Genomic DNA, 5,646 nt, shown 5'->3' on the forward strand with positions numbered 1-5,646 from the left:
CTGCGCAATGGCTTGCCGCAATGGGTGAAGAGATGCAGTCTCTTTACAAGAACAGAGTGTGGGAACTGGTAAAAGTACCGGAAGGGAGGAAGCTTGTGGGTTGTAAATGGATTTACAAGAAGAAAGAAGGGTTGTCGGAAACTGAGCAAATACGTTTTAAGGCTAGGCTAGTTGCTAAGGGGTTCAGTCAGGTAGAAGGGGTTGATTTTGTTGAGATATTCTCACCTGTGGTTCGACATACTTCTATCCGTGTGTTATTGTCAATTGTAGCACATTTTGATCTTGAGCTGGAGCAGTTGGATGTTAAAACGGCTTTCCTTCATGGCGATTTGGAGGAGGAGATTCTGATGAAGCAGCCCGAAGGATTCGAAGTTCCTGGAAAGGAACACTATGCCTGCAGATTGCTAAAGTCATTGTATGGACTTAAGCAATCCCCCCGACAGTGGTACAAAAGGTTTGATTCTTTTATGGTTTCACAAGGTTTTGACAGGAATTCATATGATTGCTGTGTGTATCATAGTAAGCTGGATAATGGTTCCATGATTTATCTTTTGTTATATGTTGATGACATGTTGGTTGCCACAAAGAATAAATCTGATATTGCTAGATTAAAGGAGATGCTTAACTCGGAGTTTGACATGAAAGACTTGGGTGCAGCTAGGAAGATTTTGGGTATGGAGATCTACAGGGATCGGGCTAGAGGTAAGCTTTTCTTGACTCAGAAAAGCTACATTGAAAAGATTCTGTCTCGTTTTGGGATGGAAAAATCGAAGCCTATAAGTACGCCAACTACTGTTAGTTGTAAGTTGTCTTTGTCTATGTCACCTCAATCAGAGGAGGAGTTGTCTTATATGTCTAGAGTTCCATATGCAAACGCGGTTGGTTGTTTGATGTATGCTATGGTCTGTACTAGGCCGGATATTGCGCATGCTGTTAGTGTTGTAAGCAGGTTTATGGCTCGACCTGGGAGGGAACACTGGCAAGGGGTGAAAAGGATTTTTCGCTACCTGAGAGGGACAGCTGATATTGGTCTTGTGTACGGGAATGGTAGGGAATGCTTGGTCACTGGGTACAGTGATTCTGATTATGCAGCTGATGTGGATACCAGGAGGTCTGTGACTGGTTATGTGTTCACTTTGGGTGGTTCTGTGGTTAGTTGGAAGTCTACATTGCAGTCATCAGTTACGTTGTCAACTACTGAAGCTGAGTATATGGCTTTAACTTCTGCAGCTAAGGAGTCTATTTGGCTCAAAGGCCTAGTAGGTGAACTGGGTATTGCACAGGATTTTGCTACAGTATATTGTGATAGTCTAAGTGCGATTTGCTTAGCTAAAGATCAAGTACACCATGATCGGACGAAGCACATTGATGTCAGGTATCATTTCTTGCGTACTGACAAGAGGATTAAGGTGAAGAAGATTGGGACTGCTGACAACCCGGCTGATTTCTTCACTAAGCCTGTTCCGTTTAGCAAGTTTAAACATTGCTTAGACTTGCTAAATATTGATTACTACGTGATGTAGTAGGCCCTGAGGGGCGAAGTTGGGGAGCTCCTGGTGTAGGTGTGTTGGCATTAAGGTGGAGCTTGCCCGGGGCTTGTGATGCAGGTGGAGCATTATGAGTTGTTATACTTGGAGACGAGTATGTGATGGGTCTTGGTTGAAGACTTATCGGGATGTATGGCTTATGCATGAGTCCTGCATCGGGTTTGGCTTGAGATGTTTTTTCACTATGTCTTGATGGGGTCGTTTGCTGACTACGAGTTCTCGTCAAGGTGGAGATTGTTGATAAGTATATTAGGTGACTCGTACTTCGTAGCTTTGTCCGCCCGATCGGGCGGACATTGCCCGGTCTGACCGGGCGGAAGAAGAAGAGGTGCCTGGCAAATTCGTTGAAGAAGCTGCTCTCGCGCCCGACCGGGCGAGCCTTCGCCCGACCGGGCGAGCCTTCGCCCGATCGGGCAGACCTTGCCCGGTCTGACCGGGCGGTGGGGGTTGGATACGTTGAAGCATTCGTATGGAGTTTTCTTCTCGCGCCCGATCGGGCAGACCTTGCCCGGTCTGACCGGGCGGAGAAGGAAAAATGCGGAGACGCGGATTTTACGATTTAAAGTTATCTTTTATGTTATCTTTTTGCCCAAGTATCTTTTATTTTAGGGATTAATATAAAACCTCCCTAATATTAGTATTAGGGTGAAGAGAGACAGAGTGAGAGCCGTTCTTGAGAAATACAAGAATCATCTTTGTAATCTTTGCAGTTTATAGTGAAATCATTCGATCTCGGTGCCCGTGGACGTAGCTATCACATCGATAGTGAACCACGTAAATTCTTGGTGTTGTTCTTATTGTTTGCATTGAATTTCTTTATTGTTTTCTTGTTTGTTTACGACCTTTGCTTCCGCTGTCGCACAACAATACTCATCATCCCAACACTAATTAACCAAAATCATTCATGTCAAGCCTATAATCCAAAACAAGAGTCCAACATGCGCTAAGTGTAAATCTAAAGTTCAACATTACATATAAAATACTCTGCCCAAATATCTCGAATCTCATTTATCTCCTCCTTGGTATACGGTGTAAAGCTTGCACTAGACAATGTTGTCAATAGTCCCAGCGATTCACCAATCTTGAAGCCTCCTGCTCTCATAACTCCAACAGTAGGACCTATAACAGCTTTAAACTCCAAATAATAAACTGAAAAAATTAGTTCTTGAATCTTATGCAAAATGATTGTAATAAGATATTAAGTATTAACCAACCACATACCGCCAAAAAAAAAAAGAAAATTCACATATTCTTGAACAAGAAAAAGGGTAGTATTTATACACACAAGCCTTAATAATCTATGATAAATTTGTGAATAAATTAATATTCAATGTTTCTTGATCTTAAGAAGGTTATGGTCTTGTGGATATCCTGTTGCACGCAAGACGCAACACAAAATGGCAATGCTAGTCTCTCTTAATTGATGTAATTATCATTAGACATCAAATATCGCATAAAATGACTCACTATAAAATATCGATAAAATCACTCATAAACCAAAACTCCACTAATTATAACTATTGACCTTGGAAAAAAAAGGAAGATAAAAAAAAAATGGGCCATAGTGCTCAAAGTATGGTCATGGGAAAGATGAATGATTAGAGTACACAGCAACAACTACTATCTAAAGTGAGGCAAAACTATCTAATGTATCACCATGCTATAATTTAAGATAATTATTTAGTGACATAGCAGAAATCACTAAGGGTCAGACAGGCAACCAAAGAAGCCACCACCTTGGTATATAAAATAGTAAATGACTTACATGTATTGTTTTGCAAAATTTTTTGGGTTCCTCAGGGTCCTCAAATGGGTAAGCCCCGACCAACATTACAGACAAAGTTACCCCACAAGACCACACATCTACAATCTGAAATGGCATGGAAGCAAAGATGAATAAGAGTATTCAAGTGTAGCCAACTAGCCACCACTTAATAGTCTTAACATCAAAGAGTGCAGCATGTTTAAATTTTCCACTTCTTCAAGAACTGGTAATATGTGATACTCGTAACAATGTAACATAAATGACAATTTATATTAGCTTTCGAATGACAAGCTTTATCCAAAACATTAGTAGTCATTTATAGTAAGTGTGCCAAAGATGTGCTTTTTTCATTTCAATACTATAAAATATTTCTTATATTAACAAGAAAAAAAACCCCCTTAAAAAAACAAACTGATCCCAAGAATCACCTTTGATACAAGAAAACAAACCAGATAAATTGAGCACAGATGGGAATGATTTCTCTCACGGATTCCCAGTGAAATATTTAGAAGTTAGATGAATTTTCTTGGCATGTATGGGTAGTTTTACTTGCCTGAAAAAATGAAAGTAGTGAGTTTGACGAATACACATTACTTAACAAAAATTACAGCAGCCCCATCAAAGAAAACAAAGTAAAAAACTTTATGCTTACTATTCCAAACCAACTTGTGGTGATAGGTACTACCGCCTTAATCGTTTGTCCACAACCAGAACCTCAAGCAACTTGTGGAATTCACTTCCGCATAATTAAGAAGCAATCTTACCTTAGGTGAAATCGACTTCACAAATTCAACAATGTCGAGCCTAAATGCAGTTGATTTGGAGGAGCGAACACGGTCGAACTGCTATGGGTTGGTATCAGTTGACATGTTGTACTCATAAGCAACCTATCAAAGCAAACAGTTGAACAATTTGGTACCCATAACTCACAGTAAGAGAAAATTTATTTTATGAAAAAGGATCAATTATCAGAATGCCCATCTTGGCTGTTGGGCATTGTAAAAAGCGCAGAAAATTTAACTTAAAACAGAAAATTTAACATAAAACAGAAACAATCTTAAAACAGAAAATTTAACCCACAACACTGTATAGTAATTTTGAAAATATTGGATATAAATAGAAGCAATCTTACCTTAGGTGAAATCGACTTCACAAACTCAAAAATTCCCAACATTGCTCGACTATGAGGACAGTAATTTTGCTCGAATTTTTTGGGGTTTATAGGGTTTGAATTAATGGGGTTTTGATTCGATTTTTTTGCTCAAATTTGCTCAAATTAATGCTCGAATTAATGCTTGATTTTTTTGATCGAATGTGCTCGAATTAATGCCCAGAATTTGCTCAATTTTTCTGGGGTTTTTTTTTGGTGTTTTGCTCGAAATTGGGGGATTGTAGCTCTGAATTTTTTCCGATTATGGATGTTGATTTGATTGCGGTTTGGTTGTTGAATTTGTGGGGGTTTTTTTGGTCGAATTTCTGGGGATTTTTGGGTCGATTTTCTGGGGGGTTTTGGGTCAATTTTTTGGGGGTTTTAGGGTCGAATTTCCTTGAATTTCTGGGTGATTTTTGCTCGAATTTCTGGGTGTTTAGCTCTTGGAAATCGTTGTCTTGGAAGATAGTAGTAAAAGGGAGGCAGCTAGCAAGTGAATCAGAAATAACCTTAATGCAAATGCGTTATTTGCGTCACTCAACTAATAATAAGTGACGCAAATAATTAAAAGTATAATGCTGCACATTATTATTTGCATCGCTCATTAGTTAAAGAAGTGACGCATTTTAATTCTATCACTCATTTGCGTCACTTGTCATTAAATGAGGGACGCAAATAACATTATTATATGCGTCGCTTCAATAATTAAGAGCGACGCAAATAACAGAAAGCTAAAATGTATCTGACTTTTGCATCGCTTCTTGGCTAATGTGCGACGCAAATCACTTTTAATGATAATAAAAAAAAAGCATTTGCTTCGTTCTTTTGTATGAGTGACGCAAATTAGGCGACGCAAATGTACGTTTATCTACTAGTGAAAAGAGCTTTTTGATGATATGAATTATTGTTGTGATAATATTCCGAAGAAAACTTCTGAACACCAACGCTTGTCGATCTTTAAAGCTCGCTTGAACTTTGCTTCTGCTATGCCAGTACGTCGGCGCTTTTGCTGATTGTGAACCATTATGTTGGTACTTCTGCGGTTTATGAACCAGTATGTCGGTGTCTTGCGATGAGCCAATGTTTAGGCGCTTTAAGCTAAGTAAGACGATCTTTCGTCAGGTCGATCACTTATTGCGATTGTAATCAAGCCGACTACTTAATCATGTCAAATTGCTTATAGG

At 39.2% G+C, this 5,646-nt stretch overlaps 1 long non-coding RNA gene across 4 annotated transcripts; it reads right to left on the reverse strand.

Moving 5' to 3' along the window:
* Window positions 1–2,419: 2,419 nt before the first annotated feature.
* On the reverse strand, window positions 2,420–5,178 carry LOC110689988. Of its 4 annotated transcripts, XR_002504979.1 has the most exons (5): window positions 4,445–5,178; window positions 3,965–4,199; window positions 3,741–3,865; window positions 3,313–3,417; window positions 2,420–2,675 (listed from the first exon to the last, which is right to left on the reverse strand). It is a non-coding gene; the product is annotated as an uncharacterized LOC110689988 (long non-coding RNA). The 4 variants fall into 4 exon arrangements; XR_002504980.1 differs by having other exon boundaries at window positions 2,420–3,417; window positions 3,762–3,865; window positions 4,445–5,155; XR_002504978.1 differs by having other exon boundaries at window positions 2,420–3,417; window positions 4,445–5,152.
* Window positions 5,179–5,646: the final 468 nt, after the last annotated feature.

Source organism: Chenopodium quinoa, unplaced genomic scaffold, assembly GCF_001683475.1.
Source record: "Chenopodium quinoa cultivar QQ74 unplaced genomic scaffold, ASM168347v1, whole genome shotgun sequence".
Taxonomy (NCBI): domain Eukaryota; kingdom Viridiplantae; phylum Streptophyta; class Magnoliopsida; order Caryophyllales; family Amaranthaceae; genus Chenopodium; species Chenopodium quinoa.